At 43.9% G+C, this 12,382-nt stretch overlaps 1 long non-coding RNA gene across 2 annotated transcripts in view; it reads left to right on the forward strand.

Moving 5' to 3' along the window:
- LOC119844544 overlaps positions 1 to 8,029 on the forward strand; it is an 8,966-nt gene extending 937 nt beyond the window's left edge. For both annotated transcript variants that reach the window (XR_006276148.1, XR_006276149.1), the window contains exons 2-4: positions 270 to 316; positions 4,324 to 4,406; positions 6,392 to 8,029. This is a non-coding gene — a long non-coding RNA (uncharacterized LOC119844544). The remainder of the gene's footprint in view (positions 1 to 269; positions 317 to 4,323; positions 4,407 to 6,391) is intronic.
- Positions 8,030 to 12,382: the final 4,353 nt, after the last annotated feature.

Raw genomic sequence — 12,382 nt, forward strand, 5'->3', positions numbered from 1 at the left:
CTCTGGTTAGTTTGTTTTTCTAACGAAGGAGGGGAGCTGAAGCACAAGGAAAATGCCAGCAACCCAACTGGACAGTCATTCAAATAAATAAATAAGGCAAACGTTTAAAGAAGCCTGCAAATCATTTTGTATTCTGGATTCATTTTGCATTGCATTCAGATGCTGATCTTTTCATTTCCATGGAGGGATTATAAAACTCTACGGGGTAGCATCTGTGTAGCTTTCTAAAAGGGCAGAGTGCAGTTTTAACCAATTTTTCCTTTGTACAGGGAAGAATCAACATTTAAAGTTTCTAAAAGGAAATGAAACACTGCAGGTAAGATCAGTTTTGCTGCTAAGAGAAAGTTCTGAATTAGGACTAGTTTAAATGAAAGGGGGTGGTAGATATTTTACCATGGTTTTTTCTAATAATAGTTAAATTAGGGGGGAAAGAATTCACCCCAAAACAGTGTATTTGGCCGGTCATTTTTTGTATTCCCATTGCTATTATTTCAGGCGTTAAGGGTTGAATAAAAGCTTTTTCTGATTCTGCAGAAAAGTCTGTCATAATTCCATTTTGCAACTCTACAATCTCACATCCTGGAACTGAATGTCACGTCCTGATTCAGATTCTGACTTCACTGCAGGAGCAAATTAGAGGAAGAATAGGAAGGTTGGGAAGAAGCAAATACTCATTTAAACATAAATGAGCCAAATCCTGCCATCACTTTCCAGGCAATCCCATTTACGTCAGTGAGGTTGCATGGGTGTATGTTTTTAGCAGAATTTAGTTTAACTTTTAAAATTAGCAAACTGAAATTGATTGAGCCGGGGATTTAAATTAGCGAATTATAAATTATTGTATTTTCACTAACACTTATTTAAGATGTCAGAGTCTTAGGTGTTGGAACTAGGGGTGCCGTGGGTGCTGCCACATCCCCTTGCTTGAAGAGGTTTCCATTATATGCAGGGTTTACAGTTTGGTTCAATGGCTCTCCCACACCCCTGGTCAGAGTCACAGCTGCTTCAGAAAGAAACTTAATTCAACTACAGGAGTAGGCTGAGAGAGCTGGGACATACTGTCTTATTCTAGAACTCCAATAGCAGATTATCAGATGAAAGCACACTCAACCAACTAAACAAAACACAAAATAGAAATGGTGGAGTCTCACACTGATGTCAATATACAAAGATTCAGCAAACACTATAAGTGAACAGGGTAGGTCAGACCAATTCAACACATGGTTATATGTGGGACGGACAAGATTCTCCATGACCTTTGCAGGATGTTGTATCCTTGCTTTGCACCATTCACAACAAGCTATCAATAACTCATCACTCAAACACTCAGGGACCCTGTTACCTAGATATCATCACTTAAGTGCAACTCTTCAATCATGTACAACACAAAATTTGGCAAAACGAAGGAGGAAAACAACTACAAGGAGAGTGTCTTTAGTGAGAAAAGTTTCCACATAGTAGGAAACATCTATCCCTTGTTATTACCAATACTAGTAAGGAAGAAAGTAAGTGTTATTTATATACTATTTGGCTTAGAATTATTTTATTGACATAGAATCTGAGAAATGAAGGGGTGGAAGGGACCATCTAGTCCAGTCCCCTGCCCTGAAGCAGGACCAAATATATGTACACCATCCTTGGCAGGGATGGTCTACATATATTATCTAACCTATTCTTAAAATCCTCCAGCGTTGGGGATTCCACAACCTCAGTTGGAAGCCTGTTCCAGACCTTAACTATCCTTATAGTTAGAAAGTTTTCCCTAATATCTAACCTATATCTCCCTGCAGATTAACCCCATTACTTCTTGTCCTACCTTCAGTGGATGGGAGAACAATTGATCACCATTCTCCTTATAAAAGTCCTTAACATATTTGAAGATTGTTATCAGGGCATGTCTCAGACTCCTTTTTCCAAGACTAAGCATACCCAGTTTTTTAACCTTTCCTCGTAGGTCAAGGTTTCTGAACCTTTTATCATTTTTGTTGCTCTCCTCTGAACATTCCAATTTGTCTACATCACTCCTAATGTTTGGCACCCATAACTGGACACAGGACTCCAGCTGAGGCCTCATCAGTGCAGAACAGATCAGGACAATTGCCTCCTGTCTTACCCCCTGCCCCAGCCCAGAACCTGCACCCCCACACACACCCAAACTCCCTCCCAGAGCCCACACTCCTCCCACACCCAAACCCTCTCCCAGAGCCTTAGGCAGCTGGGGTGGGGGTGGGGGGGCAGGATTTGAACCCGTTCTGGGCACCACCAACAATTATACAAACCTGTCGCCCCGTCACTATTCTCTTTTCACCCTTAAACAGCGTATTTTAGGGACAGCCTTCTGAAATAAAAAGTGTTCTCATGCCATTCGTGTCATGTTGACTACTCTGTACCAAGTATTTGGGCTGAATTTGACACCCAGAGAAGTTGGAAGCCTATAGTTTTGCCAAGTAGCAGAACAACACTGACAAGTTTACGCTCAGAGCTCTGCCAGTGAATGCACGTGCTGTTCCAGGTTACCTTTGTCTGTCATGCCAACTTTTGTGTTGCTTTTAATCAGAACTTTACCTGAATGGTTTCATTGCATGGCACCTAGAACACTACACCTAGAACCTGTTCTGTGGAGAAATGGAGGCCTTCAGTCCTCATGGCTGTTAGTCAGCATTTTTCACCACCACTAAAATTAACTAAAAATGTGTACCAAAAATATATCTTACTCAGAATTATTCTTTAACATTTTTGAAATTATATTAGTAAAATGTAGCTGCAGGAATATTTTTAGATTACAGAGCTTCTTAAATAAGAGACTCTTCAATCCTCAAGTATAAAACCAGTAATATACATATGTTCTTTATATTTTTAGGTTGTCATTAAAATATATTTTAAATGTGTTTGATATTGAAATTTATATTAAAATTGTGAATTCTTATAATTCCAGTATTGTATTTGTGTTTAATGCCTTTTAGGATCTAATCTGAAAATTATTAGTATGATATGAGAAGCAGGCAACAACACCTGTAATTAAGGTTGCCTAACACTTTCTGCTGTAAGAAAGACAGTTTTCATTTCCTTGTATTTTGCCAAATTTTAACTGTTTGGGCTGACATTTTCCATGCTGGTGTCTGCCTCAGGCTAAATCTTTCTGGAAAGCTTCATCAAAATGATTCTGTCATTTCTAAGAACACGGTTAGAGGAAAATAGGCTGTTTTGCTAAGGTTAAAAAATTATGATAGTGGTTTTGTTGAAACGTAGCAATACTTTGCAGCGGGGACTTTGAAATTTGACTGGAGCAGGGGTATCATTCTGGAGTTAGAGAGCTGCTTTTTGCTGCATTGTGAAATCCACCAACATTTGGCAGAATTGCAGCTCTCTGGGAATCACCACGTTCACATGCTCAGAAGAGGTTTGTTAGACTTTAGCAGCTACATTCTCCAAACATTGCATCTCTATTGAGAGTGCTCCAGCTCAGGGCGCCAGGGGTTAGCACTACTTTTCCTGCAATTGCTGTTCCTGGGCCTCGGGAGCCACTGTGGTGCTTAGTACTAGAACTTAGAGTAGGGAGAAAGAACAGGAGGACTTGTGGCCCCTTAGAGACTAACAAATTTATTTGAGCATAAGCTTTCGTGAGCTGCAGCTCACTTCATCGGGTGCATTCGGTGGAAAATACAGTGGGGAGATTTATATACACAGAGAACATGAAACAATGGGTGTTACCATACACACTGTAAAGAGAGTGATCACTTAATGTGAGCTATTACCAGCAGGAGAGCGGCGGTGGCGGGGGGAGCTTTTTGTAGTGATGATCAAGGTGGGCCATTTCTAGCAGTTGACAAGAACGTCTGAGGAACAGTGGAGGGTGGGGGTGGGGGATAAACATGGGGAAATAGTTTTACTTTGTGTAATGACCCATCCACTTCCAGTCTCTGTTCAAGCCTAAGTTAATTGGATCCAGTTTGCAAATTAATTCCAATTCAGCAGTCTCTCCTTGGAGTCTAAAAGAAAAGGAGTACATGTGGAACCTTAGAGACTAACAAATTTATTTGAGCATCCGATGAAGTGAGCTGTAGCTCACGAAAGCTTATGCTCAAATAAATTTTTTAGTCTCTAAGGTGCCACAAATACTCCTTTTCTTTTTGCGAATACAGACTAACATGGCTGCTACTCTGAAACCTGTCGCTGGAGTCTGTTTTTGAAGTTTTTTTGTTGAAGAATAGCCACTCTTAGGTCTGTAAGCGAGTGACCAGAGAGATTGAAGTGTTCTCCGACTGGTTTTTGATTGTTATAATCCTTGATGTCTGATTTGTGTCCATTCATTCTTTTACGTAGAGACTGTCCAGTTTGACCAACCGTACATGGCAGAGGGGCATTGCTGGCACATGACGGCATATATCACATTGGTAGATGCGCAGGTGAATGAGCCTCTGATAGGGTGGCTGATGTGATTAGGCCCTATGATGGTGTCCCCTGAATAGATATGTGGACATAGTTGGCAACGGGCTTTGTTGCAAGGATAGGTTCCTGGGTTAGTGGTTCTGTTGTGTGGTGTGTGGTTGGCTGCTGGTGAGTATTTGCTTCAGGTTGGGGGGCTGTCTGTAAGCAAGGACTGGCCTGTCTCCCAAGATCTGTGAGAGTGATGGGTCGTCCTTCAGGATAGGTTGTAGAGTAGATTGGGTAGAGTAGGGAGACTTTCCCTTTCTCTTAAAATCTTCCCTGGCGGTGTACAGGCAGCATGGAGGAGAAGGCAGAAGCACCTTGACTTGAATGCAGTAGGGTGAGTAGCAGAGCAGAGACAGGAGCAGGGTGGGGAGGGACAGAAGCAGAGGAGGACAGGCAAACTGGGGAGGTCAGGAACAGAGGGAGATAAGTAAGGCAGGCTGGGGTTTTCACAGATTCCAAGCCCAGAAGGGACCGCTGTGATCATCTAGTCTGACCTCCTGGATAACACAGGCCAGAGACCTGCTTTACGATAATTCCTAAGGCCGATCTTTTGAAAAACATCCAATGGTGATTTAAAAATCATCAGGGATGGAGAATCCACCCTGACCCTTGGTAAATTGTTCCAATGGTTAATTACTCTCACTGTTAAAAATGTATGCCTTATTCCCATTATGGGGCAGGCAGAGCTGTCCCTTGGGTATGGCAAATCGGGGCAATTGCCCTGCACCCTGCCTGGGCCCCGCCAATCAGCACCTCCCCCAGCGCCTCCTGCCTGCCTGCCAGCGGGCCCCACCCATCAGGACCTCCCCTCAGCACCTCATCCCTGCCGATCAGCGCCTCCCCCTCCTTCTCAGCGCCTACTGCCTACTGCGGATCAGCTGTTCCGCAGCATCAGGAGGTGCTGGGGGAAGGGGAAAGGATCAAGGACATGGTGCAGCACACTCGGGGGAGGAGGTGGAACTGGGCAGGGAAGAGGTGGGGCGGAGCGGGGTGGGTGGGAAAAAGGAGGGCAGGGTGGGGCCTTGAGGGAAGGGATGGAGTGGGGGTGGGGCCTGGGCGGAGCTGGGGCGGACCTGGGCGGAGCCCCCCCTTCCCCTGCAGATTAGAAACTCTGCGCCTATGTCCTGGGCTCCACATCCACCTTGGGACGGCCCTGCCCCTGATGCCGGGTCCCCCCTGACGCCCACGTGGGAGTCCTTCTTGCCACCCAAAGCGGCCAGGAGCAGTGCAGGTCCCCTTGCCACCAGGAGCAACAGATCCATCCTGTCTCCTGTGATGGCTGGGAGCGGCAGCAGGGAGCTGCGGGGCTCTCCCCTGCCCCCCACGGTGGCCAGGAGCTGCAGGACTACCCCACAGCTCCCAGCCGGCGCTGGCTGAAATCACAGAGGTCTTTTGAAGTCACGGATTCCGTGACCTCCATGACTAAATCGCAGTCTTAATCATAAGGCCTAAACACAAGGGGGCTGAATTAACCTTTCACAGATAACTGTAAAACTGACATTACATAACTTTTGAGAGCTTGACTTTGCAGCCTTAATATACATAATTTTAATAGTTATTATTCAGTAGTGCCCAGAGATGCCAATGAGAATCAGGGCCCCACTGGGCACTATACAAAGACAGTCCCTGCCCCACAGAGTTTACAGATTACAAATGTGATTTATACAAAACATAGTTGGCAGTTTACAAATCAAACAGCAGAGGGCATTTTTGTTGTGTAGGTGGTAAAACTTCTCCCACCATAATTCTAACTCCCACACTTACATTTTTTCTTATTAGAGATTTGGGGAATCTGAAACATAATTAGATCTTTGCTAAATCTCCACACTATCTGAGTTTCTTTTTACACATTACAAGGTACACAGCATCTTAACACTTGGTTTTAAAAAAAAGTTTTGCATTTCTTGTTGTGATCTGTCTGTCCATATTAAAGGTAGTTGCAATTTGTTCTTTTTAGAGGCTGTGACACCAACAGACCAGGTGCCGGCTCATGCCAAGGTCCCCGTGTCTCATCTGACAAACACAGAGCTGGAATCAGGCTGGTTAACCTGTGTGTTAGTGTTGTTAAAATAGGTATTAGAATGATAAGAATTTGTTTAATGTTTAGACTTTATTGAATGCTTGTGAGCTGCTGCCTGCATTAATCTAACTTGTAACACCTGTATCTCAGGTAATATCTGAGCTGTTGTATTGTGAGCCTTTGTGACTGTGTAAATCACCAAACATGAGAGACATAAATTAGTGTGAAGGGCTGCTCTTCAGCAGAAAGTGTTACACCTTTCCAAAAGGAAAGGTCCATTGATACCAGACAGAGTATTGTGGGACATTGCAACTGGAATTTCCTTACATATTGTCAGCAATAGGACAAAAATCTTCTGTTGTTCTGCTCTCCTCCTCATGAAGATGAGTCGTGCAAGTGGACTGTCTCCCTCTCCTCTCACCACCAGCTGAGTTTGCAGCTCAGAGTACAGGGCAGGAGGGAGATAAAAACCCCAAACAAAAAGAATTTGGTATCTCTGCGCTGCTTGGACTCTGAGGGGCAAAGTGTTTGTCAGCATAAGCAAGAGATCCGCAGCTGCTCAGCCTGGGTTAGCCATAAAGGACATACAGAGCTGGTTGATTATAGAAGTTTGAGTGTAGCCTATTTGTGTATCTATACCTCCTTTAACCCTGAAAATGACTCGCTGGTTTCACTTTCCAATTTAATAAATCTGTAGGTAGTTTATTATAGGATTGGGTACAACCATTGTCTTTGGTGTATGATCTGAGGTGCAATTGACCTGGGGTAAGTGACTGGTCCTTTGGGCCTGGGAGTAACCTGACTATTGCTGTGATCCTTGGTGTCAGGAGCCATCTATCACAAAGGTAGGCTCACATGGGTGTGAGATAGATGCAAATACCCAAGGGGGTACTGTCTATGACTCCATGTTAAGCCTGTTATAGTGTCTGAAGAGTTTACACATGATAATTGGTTGGTGGAGTCTAAGTATCGAACTCACCGCTTATTTGGGGTTTGTGCCCTGCTTCCTAGCAGTCTGCCCTGAGGTTGGCACTCACCATCTGCCACTGTATGCAGTGTTACAGGGGCATTCCCTGCAGTCCGTGGCAAATTCCGCATTCAGCCCTCAGTCTGGCAAAATGTCGGTGACCCAGGAATAAGGGCCAGGCCAGGCTCTCATTGACTCCGTTAATGCTGGATTAAGCCCCAAATCAATAACGTGAACAATGTTGTGCTTGTTAGACAATATGTTAAACATACTTAGCTACAGGGACTGCATTCTCCAAAGCTCCTCAGGAGAGGAAATGGTAAGTTCAGCTCCTCCTGCCCCCTCTTCTCTCATGTTTTCCCTCCTTACAGCTGCTCCTGCTGACCTCTGTGAGTGACCAGTCTGCTAGGCCTCATGCACAGGGAAGAGGGCATCGTCCCCAAATTCCACTTCCACTCCAGGTGACAAATAATCCCACAACCAGGCACAGAGCTTGGGCACTGTCCGTGGCGCTACTATCTCTTTCATTCAGAGCTAGCTCTTACCTTACATGTTGTAACGAGGCTGGTTCTGGTGGGACCCAACTGAGAGTGCCAATTCAGGACAAATTGCTTAAAGCAGGGCAGTTATAGCCCAAGGCTGGGGTTCCTTTGCACACCAAGGCAAACCAAACCAGCCAAACAGAGAGGACCTTGGTTTTACCCCACTGGCTAACCACAAGTCACACAAGTAATTCCCTTAGACACTCCAGTTTCCCAGTATCACCACCAGTGCCACTCGTTATGGGAATGAATAGTTATGAAAACCAATACCTCTCAATCCCAAAGGACCAGACCCAGGTCAATATACAAACAGATTTTACCCACAAATCACGCTGTTGCCAATCCTTTAGAATCTAAAAAGATATAGATGAGAGCAAGAGTTGGTTAAATGGAATCAATTACATACAGCAATGGTTCAGATTTGTAGCAGTGATGGAATAAACTGCAGGTTCAAATCAAGTCTCTGGAGTACATCCATAGCTGGGATGGGTCTTTCAGTCCTTTGTGTAGAGCTTCCGTTTGTAGCAAAGTCCCTCCAGAGGTATGAAGCAGGTTTGAAGACAAGATGAAGGAGCTGCAGCAGTTTTTTTTATAGTCTCTTGTCATGTGGTCTCTGCTTTCTTTGTCCCAAAGACAAGCTGTCCATCACATGGCCTGGAAAAACCTCAGAGTTCTGTCCATAGGCATGTCCCTGCATACCTTGCTGAGTCACAAGGCGTGTCTGCCTTCTCTCAGTGGGTCAGTTGTATAGCTGATGGTCCTTAATGGGCCATCAAGCAGGGTAGGCAGAGCTGACACCAACTTGTCTGGGGTGTCACCCAGAAGCATAGCATAAGTTTGAAATACAGACAGTATAGAGTCAATATTCATAACTTCAACTACAAAATGATACACACATATAGACACCATAATCAGCAAACCATAACCTCTCCATAGACCTCTTACAAAACAACCTTTATACAATATGTGCTGCAAATATATAACAGTGGTTGCAACAGTGATCTATACAGTTACAGATTATGTCAATAATGTCACACGTCTTTAAAATACATTGCTTCTCTGAGTATTAACTGTCCAAAAATGTGCAAATTGAGATCAATAAGGGCTGAATCAGCTATTTCAAGTGGTATCAAGGATATAACAAAGGTTAATTATGGAGATGGTGGCCTTTATTCCATACGGTGGAAGTTTGCTTTAAATAATGCTGGGGACTAATTCCAGTGATTTTTTTTTTCTAAGAACAACAAAATATTTCTTTCCAAACTCTCACCATTCTGTAAAACATCTAGAAAAATTTCTGTGAAAATTTTAAATTATTTTATTGATTAAATTATAAGTTAGAAGCATTTAAAATTAACCAGTTTCAATTTTTTTTACTGTCTTTATAATATTTTGTGTATGTCTGGTTTAACATTTTTAAAACTTAGAACATCAGACTTACTGTGTGTCTAAATATCGATCATGGCCCTTGCACAGAATTTAATTCTATATCAATATTTCACCAAGACCTTGAACGTGCACAGCAGTGAGCACTTTGACCCCAACCAAACAAAGCACGTAAGCATGTGTTTAAGTTTGAGCATGTGCATAGTCCCATTGGTTTGCTGGATCAGGGTCAGACTGCTCAGCACCTGGCAGGATTGATCCCTTGATGATGAATGCATTGTACTGCAGGTGGAGAGGCACTGCACAGCCTAGAAAGCATTTACTAAGGCCTGGTCTACACTGGGGGAGGGAATGGGAGGATGGGGGATTGATCTAAGTTATGCAACTTCAGCTATGTGAATAAAGTAGCTGAAGTCGATGTACTTAGATCTACTTACCGCGGTGTCTTCACTGCGGTAAGCCAATGGCTGACGCTCTCCTGTCGACTCCACCTGCACCTCTCGCCCTGGTGGAGTATCGGAGTTGACGGGAGAGCACTCGGCGGTCAATTTATTGCCTCTAGACTAGATGCAATAAATCGACTCCCGCTGGATCGATTGCTGCCCATCGATCCAGTGGATAATATAGACAAGCCCTAAGGCTATATCTACACTAGAGCTGTACTGAGCCAGCTATGCCGCTGTAAGATCTCTTGTGTAGCCAGGAGAGAGCTCTCCTGTCAACATAATTAAACCACCCCCAATGAGCAGCAGTAGCTATGTCAGTGGGAGAAGTTCCCTGAACAACGTAAGTTTTGCCGACATAATTGGTAGTGTAGACGTGGAATAAGGGTTGCAGCCAGGATTGACAGGTCCTCAATTAAGATGTCAAAACACCCCCTGCAGTGGGTGACTCTAGCATCATCCCTTGCAGTTTCCTCCCCTCCTGAAGGGCTCACCACTTCCTTGTTTCTCCTCAAGTCCCATCCAGCCAAGCTGACTCAATTCAATACATTTTAATTGAGTCCAGAAATACCTTATTGGCAGGACAATTGCTGTTAATATGCAAGAGTCATGGAATACTCAGATCTTTGTCAGAGGCCGGTATAGTCTGCCCAGGACAGAGTCATGCAATGGGGACCAGATTGCTCTTGCAGCCTTTCACCTCGAAGATAAGGTTGCATATATTCTCACTGGATCGAGTTACTACATTAACAAGAGAATGTAATGTTGCATCTAACCTGGAGTCCTATTTCCTAATACTCTTGTCCATGTTAAGTAAAGTGGAGTCTATCATTGAACTCCATTTCTCCATTACACTGTGAACATTATTTGCGGCCACAAAAAAAGACAATGTGAAGGATCGTGTGTATGGAGTCTGGAACTGAACTCGCCCAGAGAGATCTAGCAGATGTAAAAGAGAATGTGAGCTCTTTTTGGCTGGTAGAAATGGACATGTTGGGCTCTTATATTTCTTTCTCTCTCCTGTCTAACTGTTTAAACATACCCATTGAACAGCATGTACTTTATCAAATCTTTTGTCAACCACATTCAAGATGTATCCTCATAGCCACTGTGTTGTCAATTCTTCATTTATTCTCCAAAACTACTCCATTAACTGTATTACTGGAGAGCTTGTTAACTTTCATCCCTAAATTAGGGTTATTCAAAAAGCTTAGAAATCGTTACTTCTTTCACAGGTAATGACGGTATCAGTCATCATTTCACAGGGAAGTATTGGTATGAAATCCCTAATTTTTCTAGGCCTCAGGTGTAAATGGGCCTTCATGTAACAGGATCAGACCCAGGGTGTTTTGTGTAGGCATTAGGTGGCATTTGTTTCTGATGGCTAGGTCCATGTTTTAGTAGGACTGGATCTGAGAAATGTCCCTTCTTGTAAAGGTTTCAGAGTAGCACCCGTGTTAGTCTGTATCCGCAAAAAGAAAAGGAGGACTTGTTGCACCTTAGAGACTAACAAATTTATTTGAGCATAAGCTTTCATGAGCTACAGCTCACTTCGTCTGAATGCATCCGATGAAGTGAGTTGTAGCTCACAAAAGCTTATGCTCAAAGAAATTTGTTAGTCTCTAAGGTGCCACAAGTCCTCCTTTCCTTCTTGTAAACACATTCTTGTGATCACACAGAAATGGGTAACATCTTCTGCCTGAATCTGCCTGAAACATGAAACTTGTTTCCTAAAGTGTGACCAAGTAAACTGGAGGCGGGTTCTTGGATGCAAAAGGGAAGCTATGCAGGAGGCAGGCTGGCAGGTCAGCCTCGGCCAAGCCTGCCGTTGAGCCTCTGCCTTGGTGACTTGTCCAGGATTTCACAGAGACTTGGATTTATATCTCCACCCAGGCTCCTGCCGCCTTGGATCATGAAGGGACCTGGTATACTGGACCTGGTATGAATCCTGCTCTCCAGGCTGCAGACAATGCCACAGAAGGGCCACCGACCTACTGCAGCAGGGCCCCAGAGCAGCAGCAACCAACACAAGCTTGCTGTCTCTCTGGGCAAGGCATGTATCAGTGGCTGCTTGCAGGGGACTCTGATCTCTGGAAGACAAGACAAATACGTTAGAAAACCAAACACCCTGTGTCTGTTCCAACACACCGTTATAAAGTCACTCGTTCATCCACTTCATTTCATTTCATTCACCGTTGGACATGAAACATTTCTTTGGTGCAGGGACTTGTGTGTGTAGAGCAGAGTGATTAGCACAGGAAGGCACAATCCCTGGTTGGGGGTCTCTCAGAGCTATCACAATACAAATACATATCAAGAATATTACTGACTTTTGTAGTTATTTTATTATTATTGTTTTATTCATTTAGCAAAATTCCAGGGGGCTCAGAGATGGTTGACTAGAATGACTACGGCATGGAGAAGCTGTCATTTGAAGACAGATTGAAATAAATGGAACTGGTTGCCTTAGAGAGGAGATGCGTAAGGAGAGAAGGGAAAGGTATACAAGGTTATGAATGGTCTAGAGAAGGTAGATTAGAACTTCAAATAAAAAATCCCCAATGGCCAGAGGTGGGACACTAGACAGGGA

Source organism: Dermochelys coriacea, chromosome 17, assembly GCF_009764565.3.
Source record: "Dermochelys coriacea isolate rDerCor1 chromosome 17, rDerCor1.pri.v4, whole genome shotgun sequence".
NCBI classification, from domain to species: domain Eukaryota; kingdom Metazoa; phylum Chordata; order Testudines; family Dermochelyidae; genus Dermochelys; species Dermochelys coriacea.